The sequence below is a fragment of the Chrysemys picta genome, chromosome 4 (assembly GCF_011386835.1).
Source record: "Chrysemys picta bellii isolate R12L10 chromosome 4, ASM1138683v2, whole genome shotgun sequence".
Taxonomy (NCBI): Eukaryota; Metazoa; Chordata; order Testudines; family Emydidae; genus Chrysemys; species Chrysemys picta.
In genome coordinates, this window is record NC_088794.1 from 61,569,773 (window position 1) to 61,583,526 (window position 13,754).

Consider the following 13,754-nt stretch of genomic DNA (forward strand, 5'->3'; position numbering starts at 1 on the left):
TTTTATTGTTAAACAGAAGCAAAAAAAAAAAAAAAAAAAAAAAAAAAAATAGCAGCTTTCAGGCCTTTGTTAAGTTACATGGCAAAAAAAACAGGAAAGAGACAAATGCTTTTTTTCCCCTTTTGCAGATCACATTTACAGTCAAGAATCAAAATGTCAAAGATGTGCATGCCATGAGTATTAGAGCCAAGCTAATAATACTTCCAGGAGTCAAATCTCAGATTCAATACAGTGAAGGAAGTAATCAAATTTAATATGCAAAAAGAAGAACAGGAGTACTTGTGGCACCTTAGAGACTAACAAATTTATTAGAGCATAATACAGATGGAATCTTTGGAGAATTAAACTGTCAGCCTTTAACAAACCTCTACTGAGCATATGCAAACAGCTGTTTTCAGAGGGAAATAACTTAGCCAAATTTGGGTTAATTTTTATGGTGACAGCAAATGGCACCTCTAACCCTACGGTGCCCCCCTGTTCCAAAGGATGGAGAGACTAGAGTTTCTCAAAGAAAAGGCCATAAGAATTAACATGGGCAAAACAACATAACTTATTTTGAGAAAATGCCTGAACCATTTTTTGCCGAAGTTGTTTAAAAAAATTCAACCTGAGATGCTGATATATTGAGATGGGGCTTTGGCCACAGTGGTAACTGTTTTAGATTGTTCTCTGCTTGTGGGCAGTCCATGAGCAGTCCTAGGTGAAACCAATCCTGAAGATCCCCTTGTTTATGCATCCCATGATTGCATTACTTCTTTTGGCCACTGTGTCACATGGGAGCTCTTGTTCAGCTGATTATCAGCCACGATCCCCAAATCTTTTTCAGAGTCATAGAATCATAGAATATCAGGGTTAGAAGGGACCTCAGGAGGTCATCTAGTCCAACCTCCTGCTCAAAGCAGGACTAATCCCCAGACAGATGTTTGCCCCAGATCCCTAAATGGCTCCCTCAAGGATTGAACTTACAGCCCTGAGTTTAGCAGGCCAATGATCAAACCACTGAGCTATCCCTCTGTTTCCCAAGATAGCGTCCATAATCCTGTAAGGGTGGCCTACATTTTTTGTTCCCAGATGCATACATTTACATTTAACTGTATTAAAATGCATAGAGTTTGCTTTCACTCAGTTTACCAAGCGATCCAGGTTACTCTGTATCAGTGACTTTTCTTCATTATTTACCACTCCAATTTTTGTGTCGTCTGCCAACTTTATCAATGAGGATTTTATGTTTTCTTCCAGATCATTGATTTAAAAAAAAAAAAAAAAAAAAGTTAAATAGCATAGGGTCAAGAACCAATCCCTGCAGCACCCCACTGGATACACACCTGCTCGATGACAATTCCACGTTTACAATTACATTTTGAGATCTGTCCATTAGCCGATTCGTAATCCATTTAATATATGCCATGTTAATTTTTATATTGTTCTATTATGTTTTTTATTCAAAATGTTATAAGGTACTAACTAATGTCAGAGCACCTTTTGGCACCATAAGTTGGCTTTGGAGAGTAATGCTTTTATTCCCCACTTCCACAATCAAGGAGGAGTCAATCCCAAGTAGCCTAGCGGAGTCCAGCAGGGCATCTGAGGGCATCTCCTCAAAAGGAGAGCCAAGCAGGACAAACAAGATCCACCAAGGGGGGAAAAAAATTAAGCACAAGGAAATTAACTCCAATAAGGGGAAGCAAAGCTCAAGGAACCCAGACAACATGCACGATCATATCTAACAACTGGACAATCTGCTGAGTGCTGAATCACGCTGGTGGTACTTATTTTGTGGGCAGTTCGAAAGCATGCCACTACTTCCTCTCCTCCCCCCCCCCCCCCCAAAAAAAAACTGACTCCTGGCCCTGAAGAGGCTGATTACAGAAATTACAACTTTGAAGACAAATCACATAAAGCTATCCCGAGGCCAAACTCAGAGAGGCCTTTAAAAAGTAACTTGCAAAAGCAAGATACTTGACCATGCTGTGAAGTGGAAAAGCCTACAAGACTTATAGTAAGAACTTGTTTTCAAACGGATACAGACAAGATGTTTTTGCATGTGAATATTATGGGATTTTTCATGACCAAAGCAGCAGCACACAATTGCAAGAATTCAAGAGAGACACCTTGCTCTCTCATGGAACGGTGAGACGGTAACAAAGAAACAACTTGTGTTCTGATTGTATCACTTCAAGTCTTCATCAGAAATGTGGGCCATGTTCTGACCCTAACCTTATTAGCCTACATCAGCTTTGTCAAACAGGCCAGACTGTTAAAATGGACCTCTCCTGAGCCAAAATTATTTAAGAAGAGAAAAAGAGGGACCATAGGCTGACCACCAAAGGGCACCCTGTGTTTGGTAACACCTCAAGTCTTGTCAAACACACACCCTGTAACTGTTTCCCTGAAGTCCTATCTAGGAAGACTGTGGGATATCCTGAAAGTCCCAGAATAAAGCTATCAGAACATTGTGAATGAACGTACCTTAGCTTAACTGTGTTTGGGAAAACCACACAGTGCTACTGTTGGGCTGAGTTGGAGAAAGCATGTCTTCACAATAATGCCAGCATTAAAGTAGCACAAGATTGTAATACATCTAGTCCCTTTACCCAAGTGATGACTTGGTTATTTTTAATGCTTCTCAGAAAATACACATCTGAGCTGCAGTCCAGTAAATGACTTAAGCATAGAGAAAAAAGAATACGCAAAACAATAAATGGACACAAATCAGATGTCAAGAATAACAAAATTCAAAAACCAGTCGGAGAACACTTCAACCTCCCTGGTCACTTAATTACAAACCTAAAAGTCACAATTCTTCAACAACAAAACTTCAGAAACAGACTCCAATGAGAAACTGCAGAATTGGAATTAATTTGCAAACTGGACACCATTAAATTAGGCTTGAATAAAGACTGGGAGTGGATGGGTCATTAAACAAATAAAAACTATTTCCCCATACTAATTTTTCCCCTACTGTTACTCACACCTTCTTGTAAACTGTTGGAAATTGGCCATCCTGATTATCACTACAAAAGGTTTTTTTTCTCCTAATAAGCCCACCTTAATTGATTAGTCTCATTAGAGTTGGTATGGTAACATCCATTTTTTCATGTTCTCTGTGTATATATATCTTCCTACTGTATTTTCCACTGCATGCATCCGATGAAGTGGGTTTTATCCCATGAAAGCTTATGCCCAAATAAATTTGTTAGTCTCTAAGGTGCCACAAATACTCCTTGCTCCTTTTGCTGAATGTTTAAACAATCCTGAAGTGACACATTTTTGGAGTGACAAGAAACTGACAGCTTCTCAGAGAAGAAAGGGAGAAACCTGGATTAGTTATTAATCTAGAGATCTTTACCGCTGTTTGAACAATTGGTTACAAAGGCATAGAAACCTACAGGCACTGGTGAATCTATATAAAAAGATTCCAGGATTATCATTTAAAACCTCAATGTCTAAGTCAGCGTGAAGCAATAGAAACAGTTGCAAGCATGGTTGACAGCTCTTTTTCTTCAGAATATCACCAGATTCAATCATCACTAGTATCTGCAGTCTGTTACTGTTCAATTTGCTGCACATAACCCTCTTTTACTCCAGGTGCCAGACATGCCACTTGCCCTCCTCCCATACCAATACGTCACTGCTGAACCCCCCTGCTCCCCAAGAATTTTCTCTCCCCACCGTCCCTGAACGCTGGTAATTCCTAGTCATCCCAGCAGCCTCCCACTCTTACCAGCCCTTTTACTCAGTCTGCCTCTGACCTTTCAGATATATTTTATAATTATTATTATTATTTTTTTTTTTAAACTAAAACAGAAATTCCAGAGTTTCATACCCTGGATTCCCCCACCCCTGCATTTAAAAAAAAAATGTAAAAAAAGTTATTCCCATATCCCAGATAACAATTTGCAGTTGATTTAAAGAACCAGATTCACCAGTTTGCTGCAGCTACTTTGCACTGTTCCAGTCATGCAAAGCAGACACAGAGTAACAATAAATCTGTCTCTAAAAACTTTAAAAAAAGAAAATCAGTATTTTTAATATCTTCAACTCACTGGAGATATCACATGGCAGCAATCTTTGGGACTTCTGTTTGTATGTCATTTTAAATAAGTTTTTAATAACCAGGGCAATTTCTAGACAAAAAACTGCTAACCTGGTGTTAATGTTGAGAGTATATATGAACAGTTTAAAGGTTAAAAAAACTCCAAGAATGTTGTAATTATCCCAGAAACAAGTATTTACCAATCCCTGAAGTCATAGTTTGGATGTATTTTTTTTAAGTTTAACCTTAGGTTAAACAAGTCAACTTCAATTCTGTCTTACAGTGACACTTTAAAAAACGCCATATGATTATGCTTAAGGTATTTTAGTATTTGTGGCCCCAGAGTAAATTAAACTGATTTTTAAAGGTTTTCTCCTATGGCATCACCACAGAACAGAGTTAAGGTTATTTGGGTGCCTTAATTGCCCATCTTCAGGCTTTCATATATTTGGATTTCTTTTAGGTTTAACCCTAACTTTGAATTTCTGTGCCTTATAATCCTTGTTTTGAGGCACGATAATAAGATTACTATGATGGATATTGTAATGGTAAAACATACATAATCTCAATTTAACTCCATCTAAACAGTTTGTTTGTTTGGGAATATATAAAGAGAAGGAACTGGGAATTTTTAAAATGAAGTTACTTAATTTTTTGAGTTTTAAGTCCTCACACTTTACTGTGAAAGATTAATGAACATTGATAATAATTTCTCTTTTGTGGCATACAACAAGCCAAAACCATGTCTGGCAACGAAATCCTAACTTCTTAATATTTAAGCTTTTCAAAAAAATTTACATTTGCATTCTAGCAATGAGTGCTCTAATTATGAGAATATAAAAAAAACTTTTTGATCAACACAGAAAGAAACTCCACTTCATAGAAAAAGTGAACCCAACCTTGTAATTATGGAATTGCTACTGATTCTCCCATGAAATATAAAGATCAAAAATCCTTGTTTTAATTTCGTCAGTTTGTACCCATGACAGACCACAAGTGTGCCATTTTAAATATCAGGGGGTAGTTGTGTTAGTCTGTATCCACAAAAAAAAGGAGTCAGGTGGCACCTTAAAGATGCATCTGAAGAAGTGGGTTTTTACCCACGAAAGCTTATGCCCAAATAAATCTATTAGTCTTTAAGGTGCCACCAGACTCCTTGCCATTTTAAATACACCTCTACCCCGCTATAACGCAGTTGTGGGGAGCCAAAAAATCCCTACCACGTTATAGCTGAACCCCTGTTATAATATCACCCCAGTGATTTAAAGAGCTCCAGGCTCCGGCCGCTCCGGGGAGCCCCAGGCCCTTTAAATCGCCAGTGGAGCCCCGCTGCCACAGCCCCGGGGTAGGGGTGGCAGGGCTCCAGCGGTGATTTAAAGAGTCTGGGGCTCCCCATAGCAGCCGAAGCCACGGACCCTTTAAAGCGCCGCCAGAGCCCCGCTGCTACCGCGCTATACGCGAACCCGTGTTACATCGGGTCGCGTTATAGCGGGGTAGAGGTGTATGTCACAATAGTTACGGAAAGACCTTCACATTTCTTGTTGATTCAATCACAAGTATTTGTATCTCCTACCAGACAGTCCCATATCCATCATTCCACTCCCCACAAGCCTTTTTATTTTAAATACATACTACATAAAAATGACAAGCAGAATTTGAAGAATGGTATAAGTAAGTATAGCTAGCCTATGCCTCTTTCAGGGAATCTGATACTGCACTACTTTGATGGGATGTTTGTTTAGTGCTTAAGATATCCTCAGCAGGGGTGGGGCTTCCCATCCAAAGGAAGCTGACATGTGCTGTGGGAGTTCTTAGCATAATTATGGAGCCATTCAGGCTAGAGGCATACCCTTAGACACCTCAACTGCACACTGTTTACAAGAGTATTTGTGGAACCAAAAACATGGCTAATAGAAAAAAAACTGCATAACTGGCCTTTATCTGAGTGCAAGTTCCATCAGTTAGGCTCAGTGAACACCACATGCCCAGGAGTGAGTCTTGATCCTCCTAGGGCTCTCCTTTGCAGAAGGCCAATGTTTACACTATAATGGAAGAGATCCAGAAAATCTCAGATGAGAACCAGAAAGAAACTTCTGCTCTTGACTCCAAGTAAATAGGATTGTTTCGTGACCACTAACTACTTGTACCTACGCAGATTAAGAAATATAATCAAATTCCATGCTTCCAAGCATAACCAAATATCATACAGGGGTCAAAAAACAATATTCACCTGTGCCCAGCAGTAGGAAAACTTGTTAGATGTATCAAAGACCTATTTCACCTTCCTCTGAAGGATCAGATATTGAACAGTTCTGAAGGCAGAATGCCAGACTAGATCAAAACTGGTACAGCAAAGCCTATGTAAGAAGTTAATCCTACTACTTACCAAGGTTAATGTAGAAGCCCACATGGAGGATCACAGGCCCCAGATGAGCTGGATGGAAGGCAAAGATCCAAAACTACTAATACAACTGTATAAATAGCAACAAAAATGGGAGGATAAACTGACACACTCAAAAAAACCCCCAATACATTTAGCAAACCCACCAATCCCTGGTTATCAACACAAATTTGAAGCTCAATTTATTGTCTTCCATGGGAAATGATTGACAAGAACATTATTCCCAAGTACAAAAAACCCTTCAACACCAAGACAAACCATTTGAAAGACACTAAAGGAAAGACTTTGGCAATGTAAGTGTCTTCCACTGAAAACAGGAAAGAGATCAAATTCTCACTATATGGCACAAAATAGTTGGACAGTTTGACCGTGTGCTTGATTGCTTGCTTGTTTGTTTGAAAAGTGTGAATTGGGAGTGCTTTGTTCCAGGTGGGCCTTGAGTGGGCCTGACTGGTATATAAGGGCAGTCAGCAGCGAACCAGCTGAGCGGCGAACAGCAGAGGCTAACAGCGGGAGTTCGCCTGGGGAGAGCGAACTGAGGCTTTCATCTGCAGGTTTCTCTGAGTAGTTCCTGCAACAGTTGAGGAAGCTCTTAAGAGGACGGTGATATGGAAGGTGAGCGATCAGCTGTTGTAACCTGCACAGGTTGTGCCATGTTTGTCTTTCTTCCACAGGACAGAAGCGACTTTGTCTGTACAAAGTGCAAGCTGGTCTCCATATTGGAAGAGAAGGTTCGAGGGCGGGAAAAACGAGTATCGACTCTGCGTTGCATAAGGAAAAATGAAGATTTCCTGGACAGACGTCAGGAGATGCTTCTACGGCGACAATGTTCTGAAGATTCAGAGCAGGCACAGCAGGGACAGAAGGATTGTGAAGAGGTTTGGCAGCATGTGACCTCCAGAAGGAGAAAGAGGAGCGTCCATGCACCAGCAATGGACATACAGGTGAGCAATCGTTTCCATGTTCTCTCTACAGGTACTAATGCGGAGAGTGGACTAGATGACCCATCTGAGGGAAGGGAGCAGAAGGAGGCTCCACCGATTGGAAGGCAAAAGATGCACTGTCCTAGGGATGGGGGTTCCACGACCACCACTCCCAAGAGGAGGAGGAGGGTGGTGGTGGTCAGGGACTCCCTCCTCAGGAGGACTGAGTCATCTATCTGCCGCCCGACCGGGAAAACCGAGAGGTCTGCTGCTTGCCAGGAGCTAGGATACACGATGTGACGGAGAGACTGCAGAGACTCATCAAGCCCTCGGATCGCTACCCCTTCCTGCTTCTCCACGTGGGCACCAATGATACTGCCAAGAATGACCTTGAGCGGATCACTGCAGACTATGTGGCTCTGGGAAGAAGGATAAAGGAGTTTGAGGCGCAAGTGGTGTTCTCGTCCATCCTCCCTGTGCAAGGAAAAGACCGGGGTAGAGACCGTCGAATCGTGGAAGTCAACGAATGGCTACGCAGGTGGTGTCGAAGAGAAGGCTTTGGATTCTTCGACCATGAGGTGGTGTTCCAAGAAGGAGGAGTGCTAGGCAGAGACGGGCTCCACCTAACGAAGAGAGGGAAGAGCATCTTCGCCAGCAGGCTGGCTAACCTAGTGAGGAGGGCTTTAAACTAGGTTCACCGGGGGAAGGAGACCAAAGCCCTGAGGTAAGTGGGGAAATGGGATCCTGGGAGGAAGCACAAGCAGGAGAGGGCAAGAGGGGAGGACTCCTGGCTCATGCTGAGAAAGAGGGACGATCGATGAGTTATCTTAAGTGCCTATACACAAATGCAAGAAGCCTGGGAAACAAGCAGGGAGAACTGGAAGTCCTGGCACAGTCAGGGAACTATGATGCGATTGGAATAACAGAGACTTGGTGGGATAACTCACATGACTGGAGTACTGTCATGGATGGATATAAACTATTCAGGAAGGACAGGCAGGGCAGAAAAGGTGGGGGAGTTGCGTTGTATGTAAGAGGAGTATGACTGCTCAGAGCTCCGGTATGAAACTGCAGAAAAACCTGAGATAAAGGTTGATAAAGTTGAGAAGTGTGAGCAACAAGGGTGATGTCGTGGTTGGAGTCTGCTATAGACCACCAGACCAGGGGGATGAGGTGGACAAGGCTTTCTTCTGGCAACTAGCAGAAGTTACTAGATCGCAGGCCCTGGTTCTCATGGGAGACTTCAATCACCCTCATATCTGCTGGGAGAGCAATACAGCGGTGCACAGGCAATCCAGGAAGTTTTTGGAAAGTGTAGGGGACAATTTCCTGGTGCAAGTGTTGGAAGAACCAACTAAGGGCAGAGCTTTTCTTGACCTGCTGCTCACAAACAGGGAAGAATTAGTAGGGGAAGCAAAAGTGGATGGGAACCTGGGAGGCAGTGACCATGAGATGCTCGAGTTCAGGATCCTGACACAAGGAAGAAAGGAGAGCAGCAGAATATGGACCCTGTCCTTCAGAAAAGCAGACTTTGACTCCCTCAGGGAACAGATGGGCAGGATCCCCTGGGAGAATAACAGGAAGGGCAAAGGGGTCCAGGAGAGCTGGCTGTATTTTAAAGAATCCTTATTGCGGTTGCAGGAACAAACCATCCCGATGTGTAGAAAGAATAGTAAATATGGCAGGCGACCAGCTTGGCTAAACAGTGAAATCCTTGCTGATCTTAAACGCAAAAAAGAAGCTTACAAGAAGTGGAAGATTGGACAAATGACCAGGGAGGAGTATAAAAATATTGCTCAGGCATGCAGGAGTGAAATCAGGAAGGCCAAATCACACTTGGAGTTGCAGTTAGCAAGAGATGTTAAGAGGAACAAGAAGGGTTTCTTCAGGTATGTTAGCAACAAGAAGAAAATCAAGGAAAGTGTGGGCCCCTTACTGAATGAGGGAGGCAACCTAGTGACCGAGGATGTGGAAAAAGCTAATGTACTCAATGATTTTTTTGCCTCTGTCTTCACGCACAAGGTAAGCTCCCAGATTGCTGCACTGGGCAGTACAGTATGGGGAAAAGGTGACCAGCCCTCTGTGGAGAAAGAAGTGGTTCGGGACTATTTAGAAAAACTGGACGTGCACAAGTCCATGGGGCCGGATGCGCTGCAACCGAGGGTGCTAAAGGAGTTGGCGGATGAGATTGCAGAGCCGTTAGCCATTATTTTTGAAAACTCATGGCGATCGGGGGAGGTCCCAGATGACTGGAAAAAGGCTAATGTAGTGCCCATCTTTAAAAAAGGGAAGAAGGATCCGGGGAACTACAGGACAGTCAGCCTCACCTCAGTCCCTGGAAAAATCATGGAGCAGGTCCTCAAGGATCAATTATGAAACATTTAGAGGAGAGGAAAGTGATCAGGAACAGTCAGCATGGATTCATGAAGGGGAAGTCGTGCCTGACTAACCTAATTGCCTTCTATGATGAGATAACTGGCTCTATGGATGAGGGGAAAGCAGTGGATGTGTTATTCCTTGACTTTAGCAAAGCTTTTGATACGGTCTCCCACAGTATTCTTGCCGCCAAGTTAAAGAAGTATGGGCTGGATGAATGGACTGTAAGGTGGATAGAAAGCTGGCTAGATCGTCGGGCTCAACGGGTAGTGATCAATGGCTCCATGTCTAGTTGGCAGCCGGTTTCAAGCGGAGTGCCCCAAGGGTCGGTCCTGGGGCCGGTTTTGTTTAATATCTTTATTAATGATCTGAAGGATGGTGTGGACTGCTCTCTCAGAAAGTTTGCAGATGACACTAAACTAGGAGGCGTGGTAGATACACTAGAGGGTAGGGATCGGATACAGAGGGACCTAGACAAATTAGAGGATTGGGCCAGAAAAAAACCTGATAAGGTTCAACAAGGACAAGTGCAGAGTCCTGCACTTACGACGGAAGAATCCCATGCACTGCTACAGACTAGGGACTGAATGGCTAGGTAGCAGTTCTGCAGAAAAGGACCTAGGGGTCACAGTGGACAAGAAGCTGGATATGAGTCAACAGTGTGCTCTTGTTGCCAAGAAGGTTAACGGCATTTTGGGCTGTAGAAGTAGGGGCATTGCCAGCAGATCGAGGAACGTGACCGTTCCCCTTTATTCGACATTGGTGAGGCCTCATCTGGAATACTGTGTCCAGTTTTGGGCCCCACACTACAAGAAGGATGTGGAAAAATTGGAAAGAGTCCAACAGAGGGCAACAAAAATGATTAGGGGTCTGGAGCACATGACTTATGAGGAGAGGCTGAGGGAACTGGGATTGTTTAGTCTCCAGAAGAGAAGAATGAGGGGGGATTTGATAGCAGCCTTCAACTACCTGAAGGGGGGTTCCAAAGAGGATGGAGCTCGGCTGTTCTCAGTGGTGGCAGATGACAGAACAAGGAGCAATGGTCTCAAGTTGCAGTGGGGGAGGTCCAGGTTGGATATTAGGAAAAACTATTTCACTAGGAGGGTGGTGAAACACTGGAATGCGTTACCTAGGGAGGTGGTGGAGTCTCCTTCCTTGGAGGTTTTTAAGACCCGGCTTGACAAAGCCCTGGCTGGGATGATTTAGTTGGGAATTGGTCCTGCTTTGAGCAGGGGGTTGGAGTAGATGACCTCTTGAGGTCCCTTCCAACCCTGATATTCTATGATACATTCTTAACATTCTCCAGAGTGGAGCTTATCATACAAGTAAAGATATTACCACTGTTTCCAGGCCACCATTCCACACAGAAAAGAAAAATAAAATTATGCAGGGCCACTGTTTGCAGCAAAGTTCAAGATATGCTAACATGGCAAAAGCAATGAGTTTTCTAAAATAAGTAAACAGACAGTGTGATGGGTTCTTCCCCCTACACACACACACACACACACCCAGGGTGCAACCTGGAACTGGGGTACTGATAAGCCCTCTGTTTTACCAATCTGGGTTCCCTCTCACACTGTGGTGTTGTGACAAGCGGCAAAGCCTTCCAAGCTTGCCCTCACACAAACATCCACAGGCAGGGGCCACATCCAGCTGTGTCACGAATGCTCTGGCCAGCCACTGCATGAACCAACAATAGAGAGGCTCCAGCCAAAATACCCCCAACTCCCCAGCCTAGAACCCCAGAACTGTATCATCCTGCCATGGTCAAAAGCCTGACCAGTATGAATTTATTACCCAATCTGCCTCTCCCTCAATGTAGAGAGGACAATGTACCAGTCCCCCCATTTCTGAGCAAATTTCCCTTTGCACTTGAAACAACACAGTGTTTTAGGTAAAAATATGAAACAGATTTATTAACTACAGAAAGGTAGATTTAAAGTGATTATAAATAATAGCAAACAGATCAAAGATGGTTACCTAAGAAACAAAAAAAAGCACAATCTAAGTCTTATACACAAGATAGGGTGAGACACTGATTCAACTCCTGTTAGATAGTACAAGCAGTTTGTAGATGTTTCATACACAGGTAGGGTTTTCCTTCTTTCCCACCTGGGACCAACACTTCCCCAGTTCCAAGTCTTTGTTCTTCTAGAGGTATTTCCAGGTATTGAGTTGAGGGGAAAGTGAGGCCCATTGGCCCCCTTTTATAACTTCTTTCAAATGGTGGGAACCCCTTTGTCCCAGCCCAGTTTGTGGAAAAATACAGATACCAAAATGGAGTTCAGTATCATGTGATCTAGTCACATGCCCTTGCATACGTCGATGAGTCATGGCAGCCATTATCCATAGGCTGACAAACATCCCCAGAACAGTTCATCAGGTGAAGATAAGCTTTCCCCAGGGCCCACTGTTTTGGTGATGGGCCATTCAATCTGAATAGGCCATTCACAGTGTGCTGTCAGACTGTATGTGTTACCCAGGTGCAAGCACATTTGAAATACAAATACATAGTTAATATTCACAACTCCAGATACAAAAATGATACATTCATACAAATAGAATAATCGTATTTGGCAAACCATAACTTTTCCATAGACACCTCACATGACATATCTTGTACAGGATGCATCACAATTAAGGCTACGATTTGGTCACAGAGGTCGTGTGTCTTCCGCAGATCTTCGTGACTTCAGCCCACAGCTGCTGGGAGTGGCAGGGGTCCCCCAGAGCTCCCCAGCTGCCGCCAGTGCAGGGGTCCCCCACAGTTCCCCACCTGCCACCAATGCAGGGGGAATCCCTCAAAGTTCCCCAGTCTCTGCAGGCAGCGGGGGATCCCAGGCAGCTCCTCAGCCGCTGCCAGCGGGGGAATCCCCGGAGCTCCCCAACCCCTGCAGGTGACCCCCCTACCCCCGCAGCTCCCTCGCCTGGGGAGGAATCACGGCTTCTGTGAATTTTTGTTAATTGCCCATGACCGTGATTTTACTAACAATGAGCATGACAAAATTTTAGCCTTAATCATAATCATGTCATAATCATATCATAAATCATATCACTATGGTGAATATGGGGTCTGGAGTGTCACAGACAGATCTACCTCTCAGTTTTATGCTGCTGTCCATCACCAAAGCATACAAGTGCCTTCCATGCAAATCTGATGGACAGAGTTTTATCAGTCTGCTTTCTACATTCACTGGGAATGCATTGCAGAACAGGCTTCTCAGAGGGTACATATTTCTGTGCTACTGCCTCCTTTTCCCTAGTCACTATGTGATTAGCAAGGACTATGCAGCTTTAAAGTTGCTATTACAATTTTTCTGCTGCAGTACCTGATGGACAAATGCACGGCAGTGGTCTCACCTTAGTCTCTGCTCTGCACCCTAGCCACTTGCTTCAAAACAGCTTCAACCCCATACCAAACCCCCAGCCAGTGCCATAGCTCCATGTAAGAGAGTAAAAATAAAGAAGCCAAATGTGCGAAGCCTGAGATTCCACACCCTTCATGACTGCAGTAACCCAAAGAGGGGATGGAATCCAGCCTGCTGAGTGGGGGCATCAGCTCTTCTCCCAGTCTTTGGCCAGGTAAACCAGACAAAGAATAATCCAGATGGATAAAAATCAATGATTTTTTTTTTTTAATAAAAAAATCAGATTTTTTTGTTAAAATGCTTTTTGAGGAAAAAAACCTATCTGAAGATAATTTTAATTAAGATACATTATAGCTCAAAGATATTTCATTATGGAACAGGGATTATAAATTCTAATTCTATAGTATGAGACAATATATTCATGTAATTTACAAAACTTTTCTTAAACATGAGTTCCAATAATTCATGGATTAGGGACCCAATCTTATGGGGTTCCACAGGCTTCTGTATAGGTTATTTAGGTTAATCTTTCTATCTACCCAATGGGACTCAGTGCTCAGTCTAGAAGATACCATCAGAGATGCTTAGTTTTGCAGTTCTCAAACTGTGGATTTGTGTCTCCAGAGATAACATGCTTGTTAACAGCAAAA

General features: G+C 43.3%; 1 protein-coding gene across 23 annotated transcripts in view; it reads right to left on the reverse strand.

Moving 5' to 3' along the window:
* Positions 1-13,754, reverse strand: part of IPO9 (importin 9) — a 257,420-nt gene that overhangs the window by 233,070 nt on the left and 10,596 nt on the right. The window lies entirely within an intron of this gene.